This window comes from Phaenicophaeus curvirostris, chromosome 2 (assembly GCF_032191515.1).
Source record: "Phaenicophaeus curvirostris isolate KB17595 chromosome 2, BPBGC_Pcur_1.0, whole genome shotgun sequence".
NCBI classification, from domain to species: domain Eukaryota; kingdom Metazoa; phylum Chordata; class Aves; order Cuculiformes; family Cuculidae; genus Phaenicophaeus; species Phaenicophaeus curvirostris.
In genome coordinates, this window is record NC_091393.1 from 55765897 (window position 1) to 55781366 (window position 15470).

Genomic DNA, 15470 nt, shown 5'->3' on the forward strand with positions numbered 1-15470 from the left:
CCATCAGAAAAGCTCAGATTTCCAATGCCTACAGTGAAGCAGCTCAACACCTAAGGCACATAGTGTTTTGGGTAAGCTTCCTGCACCTGTACACTTCTTCCTTCACATCACCAACAGACATATCCAACCAACCAACAGACACCAACCAACATATCAGACACGTTGTTCCCCAAGTCAGAACAGCAGTCCACCCATTTTTGACATCCCCTGAGCTGCAGAATCCCAATGAGAAATCATTCACAGATATCACCATTTACTGTGTTCACAAGTTATGCAAAAAAAATATCTGCTAGCTATTTTTTGCTTTTTCTCATCATAAAAGGCACTTCAAAATGGCAGAGTAATATCTCATTGCACATACAAAACACCCTGGTTTCAGCCTCTCATCAAGTCCCACCCCCACAGTGACCTCGGTTCCACAGAAACATAGCTGCTCCTCCCAGCAAGCCAAGGCATGAGCATCACTAAGTCTGTCCTCTCCACCAAGTACACTACCATCAATCAGCTCACTGGTGCTGCACCACCTTGGCATCTTGCGCATGAAAGCCAGGTCCTGGAAGTGTCCAATGAGGGGGTCGGTATCGGTTCGTTTGAGAGTCAGTAGGAACAAGACCGTTATACCCAGCAGCAGGTGCCATCTTGTACCCCACCAACATTTTTCAAGATCATTTGAAGAATTTTGACAAAAATGTGGTAGGTTCCAGCAATTTGCAAAAACATTTGAACAACTGTGAAATAAGTTAATGGCTCCAATAGCCACCACTATAGGTAACACCAGAATTACTCTTCAGCTGTATAAAAGAAGAATTTAAGCATTAGTAAGGAAGATAACAAATTAGCTTGAGTTAATCTACTGGAAGTTAAGTACCAAAGTGCAAAACTGCTACCTATACCAGAACCTCCAGCTAAAATGCTAACTGCTCCACATTTATTTGGGTATGAGGAGGAAGGACAGAAGTAGGATCATAAAGTTCGCCATTCCCTACCTCTGAAGGAATGCATGCAGGAACATGGTAGCATAGCCATGCAGGGCTATTAGACACGATGCATAAGAACACACAAAGCACATCCTTTGCCCAATTAGCAGGTTCACTCTCTCAGAATGCATTTTAATCAGAAAAAAAGTGTGGGCATTTGCTGAGATGAATCATAAAAATACTAGTTACTGTAACACAATCTAGCTATAAGGGAATTTATAACCTAATGCTATCAACTTATTAGCAATTTAAACAATTGGGGTGGGGAGGAAGAAAAGAAAAGTAGTTTTCCACAGACTGTAAAGATATTCAGGTAAAAGCCACCAGAATTGGAAAGGATAAAGATTAATTCCTAAGCAGTACACTTACTCGGGCAAATTAGAGTTGGGATAGTAAGGTACTAAGAACCAGAAATTCCCCATTCAGATAGTAAACCTCATGAACACACTGTCTAAGCAGCTCATAATAAATACTGTTAAGATGGGGAGCCCAGAGTTATCGTTAATACTGTAAACTTACCAAAATACACATTCATGGGTACATGTAAATGCCTGTTGTGCATCTGACTGTGCTCAGAAGTGCTGTTCAGCACATTTTAAACTCCTGCCTGTTGGAGCAGCATCCTGGCAAACTTGAAATGATGTTGAAAGGTGACAGCGAGGGGAAATATCTAAGAAGCTATATAATGCTTTTTTGTGTTCACACTTTATTGAAGCAGAACACTCCCGAAAGGTTAGTTTTACTCTGATTGCTACCAGCCACACAGGAAAATCCTTGCTTCTATCCCTTTTCATTCTTATATTCTTCCTCTTAGCCTTCTCCTGCATCTTCAAGATTCACAAAGCCAAAGAGGGCAACTATACCAGTCATTCACTGGTATAAGAGGTAACACAGCTCCTCTAAATCAGCAGAACCCATAACAGAAAAATAAATCAGGAATACTCAAATGTGGGACTAGCTGTGTCTAACAGACATTCAATTAAGCTACATTCTCTGTAAAAGATGTGTATCTTCATTACTTCACAGCAGATTTGAACTCTGACACAACACAAATGAAGGGGGAAGTCCAAAAAGGTAACTCTTAGTCTTATTTTTGGATGAATGAACAAATATAATCAAATCATTTTTTCCATCAGAACTACTATGCCCGCATGATCTCAAGTGTTTTATGTTAGGCATGAAAAACATGTGCTTGGGTCAGGAGCCTGACAACTCCACAACAGCTGTAATGACAGGGGGAAGGAAGAAACAGTCATGCCTTGTGTTTGCCTGATTTTATTGGTGAGATAAGTGTGCTTGATCCTACCACAATTATGCAGATAGATCTAGATTAGGCTGAGGAAAGCCTAAGAGGAGCTGTGTATAGCTGAAGGGTGGTATTTCAAGAGTCTCATTAGAGCTATGAGGCTGTGCAAGGAAACCAATCCACCGACACCTGCTCCAGTGAGAGAGAGAAGGTGTCACAAACAGTGGATGAATGGGAGAAAAAGAAACCACAAGAAGCATGCTGGCAGAGACCAACCTTCAAAAAAGCTAAAATAGAAGAGGTGTGGGGGCTGCAGGTGCAAACCCCCATCAATGGCAACAGCTAGAGGAGGGGAGGATGGACACAAGCCTTTTAAGCACCCTCTCCAGTTCATGTTAACAATGTAAACAAGACATGAGCTAATTTCTGCTCAGGTATTCAATAGTCTAAAAATACCACCAAAGTTAGCTTTCGTGCCATTTAATACAACTTAAATTCAACCTTGCATTGGAAGGCAGCCCCATGATTATTTAGGTTGCACAAATTCTTTGCAAGCTACTGACAAAGACCTTGGGACACAGACATGCATTTAGTAGTAAAAAGCTGCAGCAGTTTAAGGCATTACAGCATTCTAACTTTTGCTATTTAACCTCCAGCAGAAGCGATTACTACCCCAATGGTGAATGGAACAGAAACAGGTGAGCACCCAGCGGTGAGACCCAGGAAAAGGTCTGACAGCCTCTGAAACCACCTCCCACTGCAGCTTAAGCCCAAGGGCAGGATTTTGCAGGGGCAGCTATAGAACACTTGCATACTCTAGACTGCTGACCCTGATGAGTGCACCTCCAGCACAGCAAGAGCAGGTCAGACACATGGTGACAAGTATTTTCTAATTAAATATTTAGCTGAGGCTTTAAATGTTAAAAGGCAATAGTTGCTCTATAGATAAACTTGATTTTTAGTATGGGAAAGTCTCCCATGCTGAGCCTGTCTTCAAACCTGAACTCACATAGATCAAGTTAAACACCCAAAAAGTGAGGGAGACCGTGTCCACTTGTCACCAGAATGGCTTATGCAAGTTGCCCAGGTGTCTCATGTGCACCTGGTGTACCTGTATCTACATAACATAGTATGAATGGCGAGATAAAAGTCAAGGACAACAGGTTATCCATATGGTCTGGATCTGGTCAACCTTCACGACCAGAGCTACCTGGGGACTGTGCCCATAGCCTTGTAGACACACCACTAGAGGGAGATAACACTTTACAAACACAGCAAGGGCCCCTGAAGTTGCAGGTAAAGCATGGAAGTCCTCCTAGACGCAGATTCAGTTTTCAGGTACAGAGAACAGCAATCGTAACTTTTGTTGTTCTCAAGTACGTATTTCCCTCTGTTCCTGTTCTTAAAAAAACAAACAAACAAAAAAAAAACCCCAAAAAACCCAAAAAACAGACCAAAAAAACCCTCCTCAACTTGGTTCTTGCAAAATCCTTCTTCCTCCGCTCCTTTTTGGTATATTGCTTCTACCTCCTTCCTATGCACCCTTTTTCCCCGAGCTGAGTGCCAGAGGAAGGACCACTTAAAGCACATAAAAGGAGCGACTCCAGCTCCCAGACACTATGACCACAGCTCCCGGCCAAGAAGAACTGCAAAAGCGCAACTTCTCCCAGTTCCCTATAGAGGAAGCTTGTTCACATAAGCCAAGCTGAGCTTTTTTCCAAACTTTTAACAAGTTTGGGCACATAAACAAGTGAAATAGGAGGGGAGGTGCTTGATTCAATTGGAAACACTTTCATCAACTGGCCACAGGCACCTCTGGCGCAAAACAAGTCTGCTCCCTCTTACATTTCCAAGATGTGACTAGTACTAGAGTTTCAACTAAGCTGTTTAAAGTCCTCATATAATGTGGAAAAACTTTTTCCTGCTGATTTTAGTCTCAATATCAGAAAAAGCTGAACTTTCCAAGATATTCCAGCTGAGGAAGGCACCTACTGCAAACCTCTTCAGGTCAGAATATTTCAATTTGGACAAGTTTAATATTTTCAAAAGCGTGGTTTCCACAGTCAAGGGTAATGCCAAGAGCAATGCTTACGGGGTTGTGCATGGAGGAATACACATACCTTCCTGTGAAACAGAGGGAGAGCTTACCTAGGAATCAGCGCCTGGAAATAAAGAGGATGTAACAAGCTGCAAGGAAAGGATATTAAGCTATGTAAAAAGATGGACAAACAGATACACATGTGATTATAAACATACACAGGCAGGTACAGCTGGACCTTAGTTTTCTCAGCCAGTGTGAACAAACTGCATGGTCCTGAAACCACAGCTGTATTAGTGCAACTTTCAGACAAGAGAAGAAACCTTAGCAGAGTGTTTACATACAGTTACTATAGTTTATTAACACAATCAGATGTCCAGACCAAAGCTTACCCACATCCATCTGGCTCAAAGAAGAAAAAGCTAGCTAAAGCGTATCTGCATCTGCCAATTCACCCTGTTTGTTAGTTGATAAACAGCCTTAAGCTTATATTAGGAAAAACAAATCTTACACCAAGGAAATCCCAAAGAGAAGATCTGTTAGAGATTCATGTCTAAAGCTAGGGAACAGGGAGCTCTCTCAAGTCTGAAGTGTAATCTAACAGCATCTCAGATCCATGTCAGTATGCAGCTTAGGTACGTGTTGCCCTCAACCAGAGACACACTATGAGAAAAAGCACAGGATTACATGTTGAGAAGGATACCACTCTGCTCCTTCTACAAGTGGAAGAGCATGCCCATCCCACCATCTAGTTGACTGAAACAGCATGTTTACAAATTATTACTTCTTCCTCCTCTTATCCTAACACATTCACTTCAATGTACAGAGAAAAATTTGCAGAAGTCGCCTTAGAAAAACAAGCTAAAGTATGCTCTCCAATAGAAAGCAATATGGAGTCAAAGGGAAAACCAGAAAACAGGTGAGAAGGGCACTCAACATTTCATACAAGCCATTTACAAGTGTTCTGGTGAAAAATGTGGTTGCTTTTAATATGCTTGGTAAGAGGCCCTAAAGTTAAGCCTAGCTACATAAACACTAGCCCATGGTGCATCAGAAGCAAATTAATTCCTTGGCCAAAACACAAAAAAACAGACAGAAGAGAGTGATCCTGTGAGACTGTCTCCTTAGTGGCGGGGACTCATGAGTTTCAATACTCAGGATTACTTACTCCTTTCTCATGGCTATGTAAGGGGGTAAAGTTAGCCTAGAGAGACAAAGGAAAAGACATACAGCTCAAGTATAAGGACAGGCTCTAAGTAGCTTGGCCTCCTCTATACCCATCATGATTCCACCATCCTTTCCTGTTACAAAGGTAGCAGACCAGTTTGAGCAATACGTCCCTTGCAGGCAAGCTTTGTATTTAACCAGCCTCCACAGTGACAAGTTTAGAGAGTTTTAGAAGTTCAAGGGAAGAAGTCAAACAACAGGGCCATGTTCCCTCTTTGAGTTACATTATCTGACAACATAACTTGTCAATCAGTCTTCTTGTAAGCCATCTGGATAGCCTAAATCGTGAAGGTCACAGTATGGGGGACTTGGGTTGGGGTGGTGGAAGGAAGGAAGGAATTCAGGACAGAACAGTGTCAAGCAGGACAATCCCTGTATAAGGATCTCACCCTAGGCAAACTGAGACACTAATCCACTATTTTAGTGTTCCTTATCAATAGCCAACAACAGCTCAAACTTCCTTGCTTAGAAATTATTATGAAGAAAAAATATGGCACAAACCCAATTTAAAACAACCTCTAAGAATCACTTGAGTATAAAGGCACCTTAATGTCCCTGTATGTGCCAGGAGTTGGGTACAGCTGTAGTTTCAGAATTCAAATGGAAATGAAAAGCATACTAACAGGGCAATGCTTATACAGCACATACAAAACACTTAATTCTAGTTACAAACCTCATTAAAGCAATTAACAACAATGGATATTTTCAATAAGCAGGGGAGGAGCACCCATTCAAGCCTAGTTCTTCCATCCCATTACCCAAGCTGTCTCTCTCTCTTCCCTCAGTCACTGCAAACTGCTGTTTGTTTCAAGCTGGCACTGCCACAGATCAGCCTCTCCTCTTGGCTCTCAAGCAACTACAGAGCAGATGAAATGGACAGATGCTATTCCAATTACAAGTTCCATTCAAAAAGTCAGCCCCTATAAAGCAGGAAAACGCAGCCCAAATTTTTATTATAAAATAGCATGCAAGTACACCAAAACAGCAACAGTACAATCCCGGCACTTTGATGCAAAAAAAAAAAAAAAAAGCAATTCTGTTGTTCCCTTACTTCAGCAGGGAAGCCTCTGTCAGCATGGCAGGATCAAGATTACATACAAAGATAAGAATATCATCCCTCAATGCAATTCCTACGAAAGCTCCTTTTATGGGCAAGCCTGTGTGAAAAAGAGCAGGGAAAGGACCTCCACATCCTGAGCAAGGGTCTCCACTCAGCTTCCCCCAGAATGCAAGCTGCGTGCTTGACACCAGACACAGAGGCAGCTGCTGTCTTTGCAGATGCCACGGCAGTTTTACTTTTCTGTCAGTAAGAAGGCTAGAGGGCAGAAAGGCAATGGCAACACACCATGATTTCCTTTGGACAAACACCTTACAGCTACAGGTTGCCCAAATACTGAATTTGCATGAGCTGCTTTGATTCTACACCAGAACACAGTTAGCACATAAAACATTTTACCCTGTGTAAGGAGCGAGGGAAAAGTAACACAGTCAATTGTGTCAAAAGTCACCTGGAAGAGGGGAAGAGAGCATATGTTTAAGCACAGCAAGACAGGTAGAAGCACTGCCAAACCATTCATTGAAGTGACGTTACTCAGGGAAAAGGAAGTAAGACCAATTTCAGAGAAAAAGTCAGTACCTAGAGACTACGCAACTAAAGGTTTTCAGAATTGGAGCAACAAAAAATCTGGGCTGCTCTCTTCTGCTACCCTGTTCGGATGCACTATGGACATAATCTCTAGATTACTTAGTGCCACACACTTACATCAATAAAAGGCTTGGAAGAAACACTGTGCCACTTAGCATACAGCAAAAAAAGCAAGTAGCTGGAAAATTGTTGACATATTTACTTTAAGCTAGCACTACATAACAGTCGTAGCTTGTAATAGAGAAAGCATCAAAATTTCCACGAGCCAATTCATTTTAGACTCCGGCCTACTTACACCCAAAAGCGATGGCAACAGAATTTTCAAATGAAGGTCAGGGGCTCCCTTGAATGGCTGGTTAACCTTTACTGATTAAAATTCACAATTATCTCTGCATCAGTGTGACCACTACTGTCAGAGATGCCACTCTGTTTCACAGACCATATGAGAATGCCATGATGACCTCAGTCAAATGCTTTAAAACTTTCTCTGCAGAAAAGGAAACCTTGGTCCTCTCTTTCCACAGATCTGTTCTGCTTGCTATAGCAGGGCCACAAAGCCGTTATTGAAAGAATAATTTGTTAGGAGAGCTAAATCGAGTTTTACTGCACTTCAGGCCCTGCCAATGCAGTTGAGGCTGGGTTTGCCTAGCAGACACACTGCCTACTGTCGGTCACCACCACATCCGTCAAGTTTTCTTGGCTAGAAGAAAGGCTTCCTGTGCTCTTTAAGAAAGCCATGCCTTTTTATTAAATGCCCTCAGACCCAGCATGGGCTGGCTGCTACTTTTCACTCACTGTGTTCTCCCATCAGCAGCAGGGAGGTAACTCTATGTATGGATTCAGCCTACAACTCCATGAACAGCTCTGAAGGCTTGTACAGGCACTTCAGACAATAAAGATAAATAACACACCCTTTCACTTTTCTTCTCCCCACTTTCATTCAAGATTTTTTTCCCCTCACAGCTTTTTTTTTATTACTATACTAGAGTTAAGCAAGTCATGTGCAAAGAATCAACAAGAGTAACTCTTCCTCTAATTAGCTACTAAATGGACTTCTGTAAAAGAAAGAAATGCATACATACACAGCCTAGGGATGGTTTATTTCTTATAAAATTAAGTTCTTGGTATCCTGTATTTTAACAAGCTTTCAGAAAAGCCTATTATGTAGGTGACTGAAAGTAGTTATCCTGGACCCTGGACTTGTTATTTTTAGTTTGGCATTTATCTGATGCTTGAATGAGCGACTGAAACACTAGTCAGGAGTCACACACTTGCAGTGCCAACTCTGATCTGTCAATACACAGTAGTTCGTGTATGAGCAGCTGTTTAGGAAGCACTTGCTCAGATCTCCTGCTACAAAGCATCCAACAGTGACAAACCAAAATAGGCTCTGAATTGGAACAGCAACAGCTTCTAGAAATACCATGCTGGCCAAAAATTACAGTTTGGCAAGCATTGCTTGCTTCATGGCCCCGTCATTCATTTAAATACTTTCACTGTTTCATCTGGGAAATACAAGTTGAGAGTCAGATGCAACTTGTGACTTACTCTTAATTGTACTGTATGTGTACATGATAACTTCAGAAAAGTTGTGCCAGCCCTTAAAAACCAGATGGGTTTAGCTATGACCAGCAGGTCCAGGGAGGTTATTCTCCCTCTGTACTCGGCACTGGTGAGACCGCTCCTCGAATATTGTGTTCAGTTCTGGGCCCCTCACCACAAGAAGGATGTTGAGGCTTTGGAGCGAGTCCAGAGAAGAGCAACAAAGATGGTGAAGGGGCTGGAGAACAGGTCTTATGAGGAGCTGAGAGAGCTGGGGTTGTTTAGCCTGGAGAAGAGGAGGCTGAGAGGAGACCTCATTGTTCTCTATAACTACCTGAAAGGAGGCTGTGGAGAGGAGGGTGATGGCCTCTTCTCCCAAGTGACAGGGGACAGGACAAGAGGGAATGGCCTCAAGCTCCACCAGGGGAGTTTTAGGCTGGACATTAGGAAAAAATTTTTCACAGAAATGGTCATTGGGAACTGGCAGAGGCTACCCAGGGAGTTGGTTGATTCACCTTCCCTGGAGGTGTTTAAGGCATGGGTGGATGAGGTGCTAAGGGGCATGGTTTAGTGTTTGATAGGAATGGTTGGATTCAATGATCCAGTGGGTCTCTTCCAACCTGGTTATTCTATGATTCTATGACACTGAATCAGCTGCCCAGTACAACAGAAACGTGGCCACTTCTCTCAAATAGGCAGAATTTCCTCTCCTGGCTGGGAAATCCTTGCCCAGTCTACAAGGAAAAGTCATCATGATGCCAATGCAGATGCAGCTGCTAAGTTAGAAAAGGTTTCTTTCCCCAAAATTTCTCTACGGATAAAACAGCACAAATCAGTAAGTAATACACAAGAAACACTCAATTTTTCTACCACTTGACAATTTATTAAATGTCTCATCTGAAATGTTTGCATCAGTGGAAACCTGAGCAAACAAGTCAGTCCTGGAAGGTGAAAGCGTAACACTGAGTTCAGACAAAATTCTTTGCCATTGGTATGGGTGTATTAATTTCTTCCAAAACAAGGATTTTCCGTGGAAGCACAGAAAGTTCTCTTTCTTGCATTGAAGCATTACCTTCCCAGCTGGTTCATTATTGGGATTTCTGTCTTGCATCCTTTACACTCACAAAATCACCTTTTCAATACCTGACATATGTGCGCACAGATCCTATTTGTTGTCTCATGCCATTTCAGTTAACATCTAATTGCCAGTAAGTTTTAGCCCACTTTTCCAAAACCCTTTTTTTATATCCAAATGTAGCACCTTTAAAATGAATGTAGGCTTTAGGCTTCATTTTAGGATACCCCCATTTAAAAGCTCCAAGAAATCTGGCAAAAATATCTTTCCACTCATTTAGTTTCACATATACACATTTCACTCTTTCCTGAGCCTCTGAAAAACAGGTTGTAAGAAGCCATTATATTTCCACATTTAGAGCACATCCTTGCAACCAGAGCACTGAACGCAAGCGGAGGGTTCATTGCAAAGTCCAAGGCACCATTAAAAAAAAAGGTTCAAGTCCCAACTCTCCCCATATCCTTCCACTCATTTCACTGTGATGCCCTCCTACACCTGTGGGCACATTCACCCATGCCAGGGGAAGCAAACCTTTGCTCAGTGCCAAAGAATTGCACTCTAAACAACCAGCCAGGCTTATAAATGATGTTACCATCTTGAAAACATGAACTAAGCAAGCATCATTTAACAGAGCCTGCAAATGATGATCATCAGCCTAACTGCCTTCCAAGGTAGCCCTCTCATTTCAGCTCCCAGGATCCTTAACAGTGCACTTTTCCAACCGAATTCTCACTTTGCTGCAGTCAGCCTAAAATTTGATCTCCTTCTCCTGCATGAACTTCAAGATTTACCTTTCTTAAGCAGAAGTCATAAACATGCATTAAAATATTTCCTCCCTCCATTTTCACAGAGACACAAACATGCAAAGTTGAAACTTGCCAGTGATCTCTAATCATCTGCATTGTTGGAAATGGTCACAGGCTGAAGAAAAAACATGTTTCTCTTAATTCTTCTGGAATGCCGCTGGAAAGAGTTATGAATGATTTGGATATATTTATTTTGCTTTTTCAAAAGGAATAGAATCTCTGTGGTTCCATAACCATAGAGTCATTTAAGGCATACGGAAAGAGAGAAGTGTAATACAGGGAGAGATATTTGTTGGTTCTGGCTTGGTATAAAAGAAAAAAAGGACTTTATTCTGAAGCATCTAATTCACTCACAGCTTTACTTTTTAAATGCTAAGGAGCCCATCATCTTCCAGAACATGCTGTCATGCCAGCAGCAAACATGTGGCAGACCTTCTCACAGTGTATAATGAAATCTTGTGGTGGGTTGCAAGATCATGACTGTTAGAAAGTCCAAAACAGAATGGAGCCAAAGTACTGAGGTGTCTGTCCCTCTGCTCCTTGGATACACAAACAAGGCAATATTTTGCAGCACAACCATGAAAATTCCAGATGCTCGGGCAACAGCTGCTAGCCCTTACAAATTACTGTAGCTAAAAGATGCTGCAGGCAAACAGCAAGACCAGCACTGATAAGGGTCCTTAAAGGAGGTGACATACATACATACTGGCAACATCAAGGACAGGTGAACTGCAATTGGACTAACTGAAGGGAAAGAACCCCAGTGGCTACTGATGAATGCTTTTTCTCCCTTTTCAATAGGGCAGCTTCCCACACACATGCTAAAGAAAACAACTGCTTAAACTTGTTTTCCTACAACTAAAATGCAGCTCTGGGAAAGGACTATTTTTGAAAAGCTACATCAAGCCTGGCCCTTCATTACTGGGTTGGAGCCCTGGCAGAAGGGCTATAACCACATATATTCAAGTCAACAAAAGAGCAATAGACTACTCTTAAGAATGTTAACATAGTAGGCAGAAAAAAAAGGTGTGATAGGGAAGAAGATTTTAAAGGAAGTGTAATTCTCTCAGTATTCCTTAAATGCCAGAAGGTGCCACCTTCAGTTATCAGAGATATCAAAGCTTCCCAGAAAGGAGAGAACTGGCATGCATACTCAGGGTTCCAGTTCTTCAATAGTTTCCTAGTTCTGTAGGACAGCACACAGCACACACCAGAACTACCTCAGATCCAATTTACCTCAGATTTATACCTCTGCAACTCCTGGAAATCCAGAACACAATCAGAGCAATGCTTCTGGTCACCACTGAGCTTCCAAAGCCCAAAACAAGGAAATCTTAGCAGGGCCTCTGTCTGCAGCTGGCTAGACACTGCCTTTCAGACAGCACAGCAATCTCACTTTTTTCTGAAGTTATTTACCTAGTACGCAAACATTTCCAGCAGCTTAGGTATAGTAAAAATACAGTCAAACAGTAGCTTCATTCAGTGTGATGTTATACTGAATTGCAATACTATTTCATGTTATGCCATCCAACAGCATACTATATATACAGTGTGCACATATATACACTAGCCTTTCAGAAGCATGTTAATAGACCACAAATATGCACCAATATACACAGGTGTATGAACAGTTGTTACAGAAAGTTACTAGAAGAAAAATAATCTGCACACAGACTTCTGCAACGAGAGTATCAGTAGCAAGGCCTTGAAGAAGAACAACTTGCCTTAGCGCAGCAGAGCATATTAACAAGCCATCTGTTCATTATAACAAGCTCAACAGGATTCAGCTTCTAGCTGCAGAGATGCTACCTACAGCATATCCCTTGATCAAGTAGGCAGTTGTTGGATATTGCCAAAGTCTTGCCACATCCCTTTCAGAGAACATATTATATGTATATGCCACCAGCACCGTCTGGATTTAAAAATTGCTTTCCCAGGAGGCTGCGCCTTTGAGCAGAATTAGTCACACTAACAAGCAACCCCAAGTCAGGTTCCTCCAGCTAGAGATATGCAGACATAACCAATGCTATTTGCTTAATCTCTCAACTTCTGCTCTCACCTCAGAGAAAGAAGCATTGTGTTTCCAGGAACACGAACACTGAAGAACATGAAATCTGTCCTCAGAATAGATGCTGGCTCTTGAAACAGACAAAACCAACATTTCTCCCCAGTCCTTTGCAAGCAAGATGACTAGTCTTTCAGTCTCTCACCCCTCCCCTTGCCATGTTTCTCCCTTCAAACAGAAATTATGAAACAGCTGTTGCTTTTGCCAGCTTTGTAAGAGGCAAAGAGCAGCAGTCAGAAGTAGCAGCAGGGGAACAAGACTGTAATATATTCCATGTCCCATCTGTTGAGAATGGGTAACAGAAAACAGGGCAAGAAGACGAATAGGGACTCCAACATACAGTCAAACAGCTCCTCTCTCACCACCTATTTTATGTTATTTGGCTCAATATCCAGCATCTACAGCAAAGGGAAGGACAAAACTCTTCAAGTTAAATGTACAACATCAATTGATTTAGTATCCTGATAGTGTTCGCAAGCAAGTCATTTAATTAATACACTGTGCAGCCAGTATTTTGGCTTAGTTGTTACTCTGCCATGTGGCAAACTAGACAAAGCAGATGGTCAATAAGCTCTGTTAAACTGTCAAGGCCAGCGATTAAGGAGACACAAAAGAGCTCTCTGCCAATTCCAAAATTTTTTACTTAAGTCTCAATAACCTCAGTTCAGTTCCTCTTCCTAGAAAAGCTGGCATCAAAAGGATCAAGATTAAACTAATAAACTTCCCAAGGCTCCAATCCTGAAATTTAGAACACACCAGGCCCCATCCTAAAAGATGCTTAAGTTCATCAAAAGGTGCAAAAACGTAGAATAGCCAGTATCACCTGCAATACACTAAGAAACCACCAACTTTGTTTTAAGATGCAAAAGAGATTTCATTAAGATTTCACAAGTGTAGCACTTAAGTCAGGAGAGCTAGGATTGTAGTTAAATAATAACTTCTCACCTTTTGAATTCCAAACAGGGAAAGCAGCACATCATAAGTCTAACTTAAAAGGACTAATCAATTAACTATTCAACCTTCAAAATACTTGCTGCTCTTCACCAAAAATTTTGTTGTCACACTTGAACTCTGAAACAACCTCAGAGACTTCAACTCACATGTACCTCCCGATAGTACTTAGAGCTTCACAAAAACAGATGCTCTGAACAAGTAAACAAGCAGAGCTGAAGTCTGGTTCAGCAAACAGCACAAGCTTTGCCGGGTTAAATAAGGTTTCTGGCAAGGTGTACAGCTATACCTTGCTTTGCTCTGCTGAAATCCACCTCTGCCCTCTACAGCAGCCTCTCTGCCTGCTTACCAAAAGACACTCACGCAGGGGCCTTGTTCTGAGTGATCTCCAGAGACATGTGTCCACCTTCTGACAAAACCATGCCTCTGCCTCCCCTACCACCTCCCATGACAGCAGGTTTTCCTTCAAGGCCTTCAGGAGGTACAGTTTAACCTCTGTGTTTCACCCAAAAAAAAAAGCGCGCAGTGCTGTTTTAGAGCAGCACAATGTTATGACAGCCCTAGTCCCAGCTGCAGCAAACTCAGCCAGCAAAAAATGACACACATGCAATCCAGGGGCTCCACAGAGCCCTTCTGAAATTAAGCAAATAAGAGACTGGTATTTCTATAGTGTCCAAGAAAGCTATGTTGCACTTCACCTGAAGATGGGAGGCTCTGTTTTCCCAGATAAAAGCAGCTGAACTTCTACAGCAGGAGGCTAAGAACAACTTTAATTAGTCCCTAGTACAACAGACCAGCATCTTAAAATACAGCCAAGCAAATAACACGTATGTTTGCTTAGCAGAAGCTAAAGGCAAAGTTCTATCATATTTTAAGGCAATCTTTGACCACTCGAAGACTCATGCATCTGCACCAACAGGCTTCAGTCCCACCTACATAGGGTATCATATTGACTAGAAAAATGCCAGCACATTTTGCTTCTAGGACCATAAAGAACCCAGGTAATGCCTATGCGTACTCCTCTCTGGAATACAGTGGCTAAGCACAAGACATGCCTACTGCTTTAGCACCACTTCTGGTTAAACCTTCTGCCACCCAAAACTTTAGCTACTAGAAGTGGTGCTAAAGGTTTTGAGTAGCTAAAGTTTTCTAAGGATTTAAAAACTCTTAAGTCCAGCTCTCCATAAACCCCCATAAGGAGAGGCTAGTAGCTTAAATGTGTTATTCAGTCCTTGGAACACTTGGAATAGCATCACAAAAACACTGCAGCACAAGGTTGGTTTGATGATGCCATTTCTTACTGCATTTTAACATTTATCTTTACAGCAACGGAAAAGCTCCCTAAACAGACAAACTGTAAACTTTACTAGAGTCTTCAGAGGGTGGCCAGTGAACTAATGTCCCCTCTCTGCAAACTCATGAAAGGCAAGTTCTTGAAGAGTCCTACAAAGCTACTTTTATTTTCACAAGCAAATTACTATCAAGTTAAACCTTCTGCCACTCAAAAATCTTACCCTTGTCCAAAATGGCCCTCATTTTTAGCATGCATTGAGACCTCAGATAAGAGCTTTAGACCACTAGTATCTTTTATATTGATCCTAAACCAGCTCACTTGAGTGTATTACAGTGACCAGCATCAGACCCCTCAGCACAAAATTTTTCAGGCAGTACTATCTCACAAATTACATTTCTGTTTGTGACTAAGTGCCAGTCATAGTAGGGTTCTAATCTTAGTTGCCTAGTCTAAAAAAAGCTTCTGCAATAGCCACTGCCATTTTAATCATAAGTTTGCTGGCATTGTTTAGAAGTTGCTGATAATACAAACTAAGGAGCCAAGAGATAAACATTGTTTGTCTAAATTATCTCATGATTTGTGTAAGATGGGCTCTGAACTTCTG

General features: G+C 41.8%; 1 protein-coding gene across 1 annotated transcript in view; it reads right to left on the reverse strand.

Moving 5' to 3' along the window:
• The window catches only part of PPP1R14C (protein phosphatase 1 regulatory inhibitor subunit 14C), a 50316-nt gene that overhangs the window by 12102 nt on the left and 22744 nt on the right, over positions 1-15470 (reverse strand). The window lies entirely within an intron of this gene.